General features: G+C 31.7%; 1 pseudogene; it reads left to right on the top strand.

Annotated features, from left to right (window-relative positions):
* The first annotated feature begins 149 nt into the window (after nucleotides 1–149).
* Nucleotides 150–649, top strand: LOC127714075 (putative nuclease HARBI1; annotated as a pseudogene).
* Nucleotides 650–12811: the final 12162 nt, after the last annotated feature.

The following is a 12811-nucleotide window of genomic DNA, read 5'->3' as shown; positions in this document are numbered from 1 at the left end:
TTTTATAGCATTGATGACTTCCCAAATATCGTCCGAGCAATCGACGGGACGCACATTAGGATACAATCTCCATTAGAAGATGAACATCTATATGTGAACAGAAAAAAAACTACCACTCTATTAATGTTCAAGGAGTTTGTGACTCTAACATGAAATTTCTGAACCTTGTAGCTAAATGGCCAGGTGCAACTCACGACGCCTTCATTTGAGCTAATTCTAGCTTAAATGAAATGTTTGAGGACGGAACAATTGATCATGGATGGCTGATAGGAGATAGTGGGTATTCACTTCGACCATGGCTTCTCACTTCTGTGCTAAACCAAACAACGAGAAATCAACAAAGATACAATACTTCCCTTATGAAGACGAGGAGCGTTGTCGAAAGGAGTTTTGGAGTTTTAAAATCACGTTTCCGTTGCATAGATGCAAGTACTGGCACATTGCTTTACATGCCATTAAAATACTGTGACATTTTTATTGCTGTGGCTGTTTTACATAATATGTGTATAGCAAATAAATCCCATTGCCGGTAGACATTGACGGGAATCGCCCAGACCAAGGACACATAGACAGACAACAATATGTGGTCCATTTGAATGATGGTGCAAATGTTAGGAACAGGTTGCTAAATGGAATATTTGGACATTGAATAAATTGTATCATCTAATTACTTTTTAATATTGTATTTTTTATCATTTCAACTACCAGAGATTTATTAAATCCTTTACTCTTTGTGCAGAAAGTTTATTAATCGTTCAATGCTTAGGTTGACAGCTTTGAAAAAAAAACAACACTATAGACTCATTAATAATTTAAAGAAATAAAGACTAACAAAAAAGGTGTAATATAACATTATGCGAGTTTTATAAAATTTAAATCTAGGCATCATCAGGTGTGCTCAGTGTTTGTTGGTCTAACAATTGGACTCCCATTTGTGCTAAATTAATGTTCATTGGTGCCAAATACAGTTGGTGTTTCTGCTGTTCAATGTTAAATCGCTGTCTTTCTATATCAAGTCTTTCCGACTCCATAGTCAATCTCTGTTTTTCGACACAAAGCCTTTCATCTTCTGTTTTTAGTCGTCTCTCTTCGATGGCAATCAAACTCTTTGTTGTTTTGTCCTCAAGTATCTTGATATATTTCATGCTAGGATGGAAGTGAAAAAAGGCAGGCAGGGGCGGATCCAGCCATTTTAAAAAGGGGGGTTCCCAACCCAGGATAAAGAGGGAGTTCCTAATTATTCAATCTGTATTTTTGTATGTTGAGCATGTCCGGTCGTCGGATTTCTAATCCAGACACACCTATCCCTCACGAATGTATGTTTATTCTCGAGAAGAGGGGGGGGGGGGGCTTTTTTTTTTTATAAAGCCGTAACATAAAAAATAAATTTATGATTACCTTCATTAAAATGATACAGGTAAGTACTTTGGGTTATAATATTGCCTTCATCTTTAGTCTCTTCTACCAAATCCATCGCTTGACTTGAAATGTCGTCCGTCTTATACCCGTCCATATTGACAACTGCATACAAGGAGCATGATGTATTTTTTTTTTGTAATAAGAATGCACGAAACGGGCAACCTTGAACTGCTGATCCATATTAGCACCAGGATTTAACGGGAATATGCAAAACAGCAACTTTGACATTTGTAAAATCTACTCACTTGTCAAAGTTTGAACGAACATATAGCCAAAGTAAGGTTACTAATGGGGTTTCATGTAAAAAACAATAATGTTTTCTTATAAATCATGGTTTGATTTTGTCAATAAATATGCTATCCGGTTTTTTTTCATCTAATAATCAATGTTTACAAATATAGGGTTTAGCATTGGGTGAAAGTTAGTAATACACCTCGGGATACGGCGTGTCTGGATAAGAAAGGCCGTCGGGGTTTCTTATTCAGACACACCTATCACTCGGTGTATAACTATTACGGAAATGCATACTATATTTACAAGAATTTTCGCATAAATCAATGTTTATATTGTAAATTTTAAAGAACTTGCGACAGGTTTAGGATATTTTTGCTAAAATCATCCTAAGACAGCTTCGAGGTCTGAGATATGTCCTAGGATAGTCATAAGAGGATCTTAAGACATGTCCTAAGATATGTCTTACTACACTTGTCAAAAACAAGAAGATCAAAGAAGCCAGGTTATTTAATTTCATTTTCAGATATATTGATGATGTTCTTTCCATTAACCATCCGAACTTTTCTGATTGGGTTCCATTAATATATCCACCAGAACTTGCAATTAAAGAAACAACAGACACGGCTTCCTCCGCCTCATTTTTAGACTTATACCTCGAATTTGACATACACAGTCATCTCAGTAGCAGAATCTATGACAAACGAGACGATTTTAATTTTGAAATTATCAATTTCCCCGACCTTAGTAGCAATATACCAACTTCACCTGCATATGGGATATACATTTCCCAACTTATTCGGTATTCAAGAGCTTGCAGCTCCTACTCAGACTTTGCAAAACGTCACCAGTGTCTGAGCAGAAAGTGGATGAACCAGGGGTATGTCAAAGAACGTCTCGTCCTTTTTCTAAAAAAGTTCATCGGAAGGTACCAAGAACTTGTTGATAAATATTCCGTATAAACTTCACAAATAATACACGATGGTCTTGAAGTATAGATTTTGCGTACTGACGTTGTTTATCATCTTAATAACGTGTTATAGTATTCTTCTATTTGTCTTTATTAATATTACTTTTACTGTTAAGTCTGTTTTTTGTAGATATACAGTTTGACGTGACTCTGTATTTATGTATCCCGTCATACTTTGAACGACAAAATTAAAGTATGTCTACCTGTGCGAATTTCAAACGCGCGATTTCACGCCAGTACTTAAAACCTTCCATCCTTTATGGGTGGATTTTACATAGATATATAAAATCGTATAATATAAGCAAAATGAGGATGTTAAATTTGATGTATGCCTTTTTGTGCTTCTTTGTTACATTTGTTTGTTTTTATAGTGATTAAGATGTTAACACAATGTTGACTGCTGTACCCCTATTTTTGACATTTTTACCTATTGTGTCTGTTTGTTTTGTTCACGCATCGTTGTCAATATAATGGAATTTGATGCGACTGTCATACAAGTGAGAGGTGTAGCTAGCTATAAAACCACCATTTTCTACATTAGAAATTGCCTGTACCAAGTCAGGAATATGACAGTTGTTATCCATTCGTTTGATGTGTTTTAACTTTTGATTTTGCCATTTGATTGGGGACTTTCCTTTTTGAATTTTCCTCGGAGTTCAGTATTTTTGTGATTTTACTTTTTACGACAGGTCTTAGGATAGCTTCGTGAAACCGGCCCCAGAGTACTATACACACCTGTACAAAGACTGTAACTGCAATTTTTGTACTCAACAGTACATTTTTCGTGCCACGAAGATAATATTGTAAAGCAGTTTTACAGTTCATAAAAAAAATAACAGTATTCAGGTTAAAGGCAGCCCAATCCTTGCCAAGGTTTGATCTCAGAATCTTTAAACTATTTAAGATTTTCAAAAATCTTCTCCTCTAGATCTACAACCAGAAGACCAATAGACTTTATCCAGACAAGGTTTTTATAGTTAGTCCCTGCCAATCAATTAACATGGCCATGCACTACATTGTATAAAAAATAACAAAAGGGATAAAACAACTGTAATTTCATGAAATTGTTTAACTCATGATACTGTTAACCAACTATTTTTTGTACAGATAATTTTTTTTTCTATTAAAACTTTTCTCACTGGTTTCACATGATATACTAGTACTCATGTTTGGAATGTACTCATAAAAGGCTTTATAAAGAGAGATCCAATTTTTACGGTTTTTGACGATTTATATTTGTATTGTTTTTCTGCACACAAAAATCTCAGAAAATAGATTGTTTGCAAAAATAATTAAGTTTACAGAAGTGATGAGAATTTATCAGATTTTTTTAGGTTGATAATCACTGAATAGATATTGACTGTTGATCAATGACTGATGTTTTAGTTACAATTCTATTTCTGTTGGATTTCATAATCAGGGAACGACTATTTAAATTTAGAAGGGGGGGGGGGGGGGGGTATGGGTTTTTACCTAAAAAAATATTCCGATCCCCAATTTGATGAAAAAAAAATAATGTGGTCAAGCAGATGACAAAAAAAAGTTCTGAATCCAGATTTCCCCCATACCTTATAGTGTTAAATTTTGAAAAAGAAACAATTGATGGATAGCGTCCAAAAAACAAAAACGAAATGGTCGCGCTGTGCGCAAAAACAATTTTCTGACTCACACAAAAACCCCCACACCCCCCCCCCCCCCCCCCCCCCTTCTCTGAAGTTAAATGGTTGCTCCCTTATTATTTAACCATCAGTCACACCAGATTGTCATGATAACTATACTTGACATTGCAAGTTATTTAGGTCATTGTCTTCAAGTTCTGAAGCTAAAATGGATGCGCAAATGTATTTTTCGAGTCATTTTGGTTTTTTTTGGCAAATAATGTCCGTTCAATGATGTTTACCATATAATATGTTGATCTATTTTCGGTTGACTGAAATGAGAAATATCCATTTTTGATTTAATAGTAAATAATTTAATTTTGGATGTACCGGTAACATGTCTCCTGATTGGCTGAAAGTTTTTTGTCTATCAGCTCAAAGACTTAATTTTGTCATGTGACCGTGATGTCATCAATGTTTTTTCATAATTACTCCTTGAAAATGGAATTTAGTATTAAATTATAAGGAATGACTGTAATATTTTTTCTGTCTATATTCGAAATAACCTGAAAAATGTGGTGCACTCTTGTAAATAACCCGTGTAAATCTACTACGCCGGTTATTTAGTGTGCACCACATTATTGATGTCATTTTTTCATAGGCAGAAATAACATTACAGTCATTCCTTAAATAATTACATTACATTGAAGTTTTATAAGATTCAGTAGTTTTGATTGTCGGAAACATTACAGAAGATAAATTTTATTTCTGTTTAAAATTTTACGACAATTTGCGGCAATTTTATAAACTGTATTTAATAATGATATAGTTCTCCAATGTTTTAAGAAATGTCTAGGCTTATTTTCTTTTGGCAGGCATGTAATGATTCCTTGTTTTTGCGTAACAGATAGTTCACCAATCTCAGTACTGTAGTTCAAGGAGTCAACAACAAAAATTTTCAAATCTTTTCAAAAAAATTTTAAAAACTCTGTGGAGAAACCATCAGATCCTGGCGTTTTATTTTTTTCATATTTTTCAATGTCAAACCAGCTTCTTCAATAGTTATTTTACCTTCAAGATTATTTCTCTCATCATCAGTTAATGTTTTAAACTTTATATCTTTCAATACTTCTACAAGTTTACTTAATTTATCTCCTTTTGACTGATCTTTATTCTTATATAAATTTTCATAAAAAAAATTCACTTCTTTCAAAATATCCTTTTGTTTTGAAATTACATCTCCATTTTCTTTTTTTCTTTTTCTACTTTTGGTATTATCTAACTTCTAGCCCACAAAAATAGCTAGCAGGTTTTTCATCCTCTTCTACCCATTGTATTCTTGATCTAATTATTTTCCTTTTTATTTTTTTTTATTTTCTTATATTTTCTAATTCATATTGTTTGTTTTTTGTTTTACAAAATCTGTATTTAACCTTCATCTACTCTTTCTTTCAAAGCTAGGATTTCATTTCTAAGATCTTTCTCTTTTTTTTTTCTTTTTCTTTTTTCTTATAATTTGAATAAGAAATAGTTTTGTCTCTAATTTCCATCAACAATGTCTTAAGAAATAAGTGACTGTTAATATTAAAATGGAGATCTTCATTATTTATGTCTTCAACTCTATCTAGATCATAAACAAGTTTTACATATTGTTTTTTCACTTGTACTATTTTTTCTTTAACAATCCTTATATATTCTTGATCATACAATAATGAATTATTAAATTTCCACAATCCTCTACCTCAATCAAATGGATTAAATTCTAGATTTAATGTAACCATAGAATGATCAGAGCGATAGCTATGCTCAATATTACAATTATTCAAAGAGCATAATAAATTTTCAGACAAAAGAAAAACAATTAACATTGCTTGTTTAAAAGGGGTTCTTTTTCTCCATGTGAAACGTTTCAAATCTGGGTAAAGTTCTCGGAAAGGGTCAACGAGACACCTTTCCTGAATGATTTCTAAAACTTTTCCCCGAGCATTTTGGTTATTAACATGTAAATAGTTAAAATAATCTATATCTTGGTTGAGAACAAGATAAAAATCACCACATATCATATAGCTTTCATTACCAAAATCATCTATAATTGACATAATGTGATCATAAAAAATTGGATTATCTATATTTGGTCAATAAATAGTTACAAGTGTAAAATGTAAAGTATCAACAACTAAGTCTAATACTTAATAATCGCCACCAACAACTTTTTTTTCTTTTAAGACCTTAAACTCAAAATTATTATTAAACATAACTGCTACACCTCTTGAATTTGATCTATATGATGAAAACAAACTATCATATCCCCACATAGCTCTTATATTATTTTCATTTTCACATAAGAAATGAGTATCTTGTAAACAGTAGATATTGTAATTCTTTGATCTTAAATAATTAAAAACATCTCTTCTTTTAACACTATCTCCCAAACCTTAGCAATTAACAGTTAATACCTTTAGGGCACACATGATATGACATAAATAAATACACTAGTCTAGCACATAACATGAACGTAAAGAAATGTAATAGTAATATCTGATTATTTTCCATATGTATAAAAATACTGAATAAATACATATCACTAACATATAGAAGCATATAAAACAATATTAAGCAGGATAACTCGCCATAAACTAAACCAAAATGCAATATTATGGCATGATTTTGCAGAAATGTAATAATAAATAAATAAAATAAAAGATTGGAAAGAAAAAGAAAGCGATAAAAACAAAAATTTAGCATCAAAATGGCAAACATTTTTGATAAAATTAATGTCAAAAATTGTTTTTTGCAGTATGATATTATTTTTGTTCTTTCAATTTTATATATCCATGATATCCTGTATATGATTTATCAGTTATGAACTTCAGCTGTAATGAATGATTTTTAATTAGATAATGATCACGTGATCGTGCTTACGTCATTGGTTACAAGCTGGGAAAATGTCTCAAACTGGACGATGTCGATCACTTTACTGCACAATTACACTATGAACGGTATTGACAGCACTTTTCCCTATTACTGACAAACTATAAAGACAATTGACCTCATCAATTTGAGCCATTGTGTGTGGAAAATAACCAAGAAAAAGACACTTATTCTTCTTGCGAAGAGTCCAACAACGAAGATTTTTCAGACAATACCGATCGGATTGTTACCATACATATGGGTTCGTCTGATGAATAAATTTAATAAAGCGCTTTCTGCACTTAAAACAAAAAATAAAACTACTTTATATAATGATTGAAAGATATAAATTTCTAATTATTGATGATCAAATTGTTCTTTTTTCCTCTCTGTTACGGTAACGTTGTATGTGTGCACTAATCAAATTATTGTAGAGGTAGTACCTTACAATCAATCTGGAGGAGAACTTATATACAACCTCATTGGAATGAGATGGAAATTAACATTACTGATCTGAAAGTCTGCATGGAATGAAATGATGTAGTGAATTAGATATTTGTGTATATTAATCGGTAAAAGGCAGAGGGGAAACTCATATAATAATAAAAAAACTATATTTCAATAGATGCTTCATAAAAAGTAAGATAATGTTTATTTTGATATGACTTTGGTCTACTGTGGGAGTATTTGCTGATTGTACTTTACCTTTTTCAAAATTTTTAGTATAATTTACAAAAACAAAAAAAGAAAAGAAGTGAGAGGTATTGGATATATTTTATTTTCTTAATTTGTAAATAGGGTGAGTACAATGTGCAAAGATTCATGTTAAGGACAAGAGGTATATATAAATTTAAAACAAAGACGAACTACAATGACCAAATATCCATGTAAGCAAATAATCAATTTATTTTCTTTTGTTCTTTATATTTTACTTAGTGATAGGAATTTTAATTATCATTAAGTTATCTATGGATATAAAAAAAGAAAACCTGTTAAATTTTATTTGATAAACAATCAATAGATACTGGAGCAATAATGCTTGACCTAGGATGCTGGGTTGCCATGTGTTGCTAAGGGGGGGGGGGGGGGGGGGCGGGGCATACCAGTAGATAATGGAAAGGTGTATCAACAGGTGAGACCGATTTAGAATGTTTGTTTGATTTTGACACATGATAAGGTTTATTAATCGTGTATGCAATGTTTCAACAAGGTTCTGGACATTTGGTATACCTTTTTCTAGAAATTTTACAAATAAAATGCAAGGTAACTTGAGACTTTATATGTTTAGGCAATTCATTGATACTGTATGCCTAATACTTCTGGAGTATCTTCAAAACAAAAGAAACAACTACATGGAACATGCTTGCTATGTTGTATGGATTTTGCTCATTGTTAAAGGTCGTATGATGACCTATAGTTTCTAACTTCTACGTAATTTGGTGTTTGGCGCAGAGGTTGTCACATTGTCAATCATACCAAATCTTTCTATTTTTACATAAATTAGATTTTGATAAGAAAATGAGTGGTTAAAAAAGTACTTCTACATGAAATTCAGAATATTACAAAGATTAACCTTGTGACTTATAAGCAGAGCTTTTACTCATAACGAGCAACACAACAGGTGTCACTAGTGGATCAGGAACTGCTTACCCTTCTAGAGCACCTGCATTCATCCTAAATGTTAGGTATGATAAGTACAGATTATCAGATGGTCTGCATATTGATATCGTAAAATATAAGCTGCAAGTCACAATATGACGCTTTTTGTTGAGAGAGCAAGTGAATGAGATAAAAAAGGCTTCATATTATGTCGAGCAGCTGATTATTTTACAATATATATTTGCAGAAAACCAGATAATCGATTTATCAGGTTGTATTTGCATATTTTGCATGATGGAAACAAGTGTATTCTTTGTTTCACCAGCAACCCAGAAGATGAGGTGATAAGTTCAGGTCAAACTTATCAACGTCGGTTCATATATTACGACGTCAAAGTAATTAATGCTGGGTCAACGTATTTGACGTCACAAAGCCGTGATATGCAATTTTATTAAGAGCTGAGCACATCTTTTTCATACAACTTATATTATTGACATATGTCTATAAATGATGAAGCTAGTATGGTGACTTCTAGCTGTCTTTTGTTTTTACATGTGTCATTTTTGACTTGCTTTTGGGGCGGGCCACACCTCCTGTAATTCATTTTAACACTAACTGTAAAAGTGTTAATGTTAACTGTAAATTCAGAAATTATTGTAAGGTTTTTAATAATGCTTGAAATTGAGACTGGTGGAGTATCGCAATTATAAGAACTGGCATTCTGATATCTGATTCTTATATATGTATGTAGATTTTTCTGAAATTTCAATAATTAATCTCACATATTTGTCCATTTTTTTTAATAATTGCAATATTAAATACACACACTTATTTCTGAATTTACAGTTATCGCAAAGGTAGAGCATTTTGAATTTTAGGTTGATGTAATTCTGAACAGGTCATCAAAGAAGTTAGACCTAAATGCTGGTAAAGCATCTAAAGCCTGGTAACAGTTTACAGACAGAGTGTAAGGAGAAATATCCGAATGTGATACAGGCTGGTGAGGTAGCCATAACATGGGGAGGTAAACTGAAATGTCAGAATGTCTTCCATACATCTTTATTGAAATGGAGTGAAACAAATTCAAAACAGGTATGCATTTAGGGATAAAGGGAAATATTTAATATGCTTCAACAAGGCAGCAATCCGACAACGTGTGTAGTAAAAAACTACAGTACAGGAAACCCTAAACACATATATAATTTTTTTTATGTTGGCCTTATTTGTGAACATCATAATATGATCAGTAACTTCATTTTTTTTAGTTGCATTCAAATACCGTAAATTGGGAAATTTTGGCGTCGGGATATTTTGGCGGTTTTCACTATGTGTTATTTTGGTGTGTGTAATTTTGGTTCTTCGTCCAAATGATGTGTTTAAATTTGGAACAATATAAGTGTGCGAGATCATTCTTATTTGCACTTATTTACCCGTTTATGTTTATTGACAAACAATCAATGACCTACACAAACTAGAAACACGACAACGTTAACTAAATGAAGGAATCGGATACGAATGCAATTGCAAATAATTCCGTATCTTCGGGTTGAACGCTAAAAGACAGTGATTTTAAATAGATTATTTATTTATTTTTTACAAAATTCATATGAAATAAATTTTAATCATTATTACTATTGCAGTACATGTTAATGATTGACGATCAAGGATTTAAATTTTAATCCTTATGCCTCTGGCAGTACATGTTAATTAATAGAAGATAAAGGATTACAAGGAGTTTTTTTTATATCATTCTAATTACCAAAAACAGTGTCTAATCAGAAATTGCCTGGCATATTTATGACATGTGTGAATACAAATTCATATTGTGTTTTCTTCACAATTTCAGATAATTAATTAAAAATCATATAGTGTTGTTGTCAAATTATACCCGGTATTTATTTGCAGATTTGGCTATTAATCATGGGAAATATACGGAAGATATAATAGCATAAGACGTTTCCCTCAACAATTAATATTACGATATCGTCGTACCGTTCCTCGATTTTGGCCTTTCAATAGTTAGTGTTTGTTTTACTTTCGTATTTTTAATTTTGGCACTTTCATTGGAGGTACCAAATAAACCAAAATAAAACTACAACCAAAATAACCCAATTTACGGTATACAATCTGTTAAAAATTATTGAAAATGAAGATTTTTATATACAAAAAAAAATTTGGAATGGTAGAACAATGAACCTATTAAAACAGAAAATGAAAAGACCAAAATGGACATAATTATATATAAACCTGAAGAGTTATTTGCTAAGCTGGGTAAAAAAATCCTGCATTTCCCAACCAATGATGCAAGTGTTCCCTATGTTGACGAATCAAAGCAAGGATATCCCTATAAATATCATTAAGACCATTCTGTAATATTTTGCATTCAAAATATACTTTATTTTATTATTTTATATTGGCAAGATTCACTTCCTTTCATACAAGTTAGTTTTGGTCACTACTTGTTTGAACTGACAAATTTCGGGAAAAATGTAGAGTCCTGTAAAGGGAGATAATTTTATAAAAAATCTGAAACAAAGACCCTTAATACTGATTTATTCTGAGATTTGTAACTCAGAAATTAGCTAAAATTTATATTATCTTCAGAGAGAGACAATTTGCACTACAGACAATATGACAAACTGCAATCTTTGAAATACATGTACTACGATATCGATCTATGCTTATTCTTTTAACATACATGTAAACATGAATATACATATATAGCCTGTAATTCAGTGGTTGGTGATTGTTGCTGTGTAAAATATTTAAATTGTTTTACATTTGTCATTTCAGGGCCTTTTATAGCTTACTATGCGGTATGGGCTTTGCTCATAGTTGAAGGTCATAGGATGACCTGTAGTTGTTAATTTCTGTATCATTTGGTCTCTTGTGGAGAGTTGTCTCATTGGCAATCATACTTTATCTTCTTATTTTTATACATACTATATGATGCAAAAATGGAAGTAAGGGTTATTTCCCTTACAACATGTTACGTATTTAATCACTCATTTTTAAGTATTTCAGGTCCACAAATCATTCATAGAGAAAAGCCTATCAAAAATGGACAGTAGACATTTGACATCAACGGCTAATCCAGGACTGACCACTGGGTACATCAGGTTCCCCAAGCGGGCAGCAGCTAAATCTAAATGTATCTACATTCAAGAATACTTAGAGAACCACACCAATACATCTATTACTGACATCAGATTTGTCATTCACTCTTCTGATCAAAGGACATTAAATGTATGTTTTATATATTCTTTATTAGATCACCTATACCACAGGTTCATGTGAACTATTGTCATCACTTAACATTCTTTTGTAATTGTAAACTGTAACAAATCATCTCTGTTAGGAAACCACTTGATAAATTTAAGCAAATGTTTATCAATACATGATTACTTTTACTTTTATCAACTTTAAGTGTTTTCAATTGGGGTATTAACTTGGAAACAGTAGTAGAAACTGTTGATAGAAAAATTGTATGAATCATTTCAATGGTCTTTAATAGTTTTCATATAAAAATAACAAGATGTTGTATGATTGCCAATGAGACAACTCCCCACAAGAGACCAAATGACACAGAAATTAACAACTATAAGTCAGTGTACGGCTTTCAACAATGAGTAACATCCGTACAACACAGTCAGCTATAATAGGTCCCGACTTGGAGACCTCATACCAATGTATTGACTATCGGATATTATCTCATATACATGATATACAAATAATCAATACCTGCCTGTTGATAACTTAGGGGTATCATATTATTGTACTGGCTTAAAGTGATGATCAGATATTTTGGTAATTTCCAGGCTTTTATTGCTGAAGTGAAGAGATGGAGATCTTTTATCAATCAATGTAAGTAAAATTTTACAGCTACAATAAAAGAAGACAACTGTTAAGATAGTGCTTTTTTAAAATTTTTGTTTTATCATTATTTTTATACGATTTTTCCCAATGGTATACTCATATCATTCTGAGTTTTCTTGTGTAATAATGTATGGAGAAGCAAACACCATCCTCTTGTATGATTATAACATTCTATCTCAAAAGAAAATATATTGCCATCTTTACAGTA

Source organism: Mytilus californianus, unplaced genomic scaffold (genome assembly GCF_021869535.1).
Source record: "Mytilus californianus isolate M0D057914Y unplaced genomic scaffold, xbMytCali1.0.p SCAF_9, whole genome shotgun sequence".
NCBI classification, from domain to species: Eukaryota; Metazoa; Mollusca; class Bivalvia; order Mytilida; family Mytilidae; genus Mytilus; species Mytilus californianus.
Note: the sequence above shows the minus strand (reverse complement) of the source record. Positions and strands in the feature narration are given on the sequence as shown.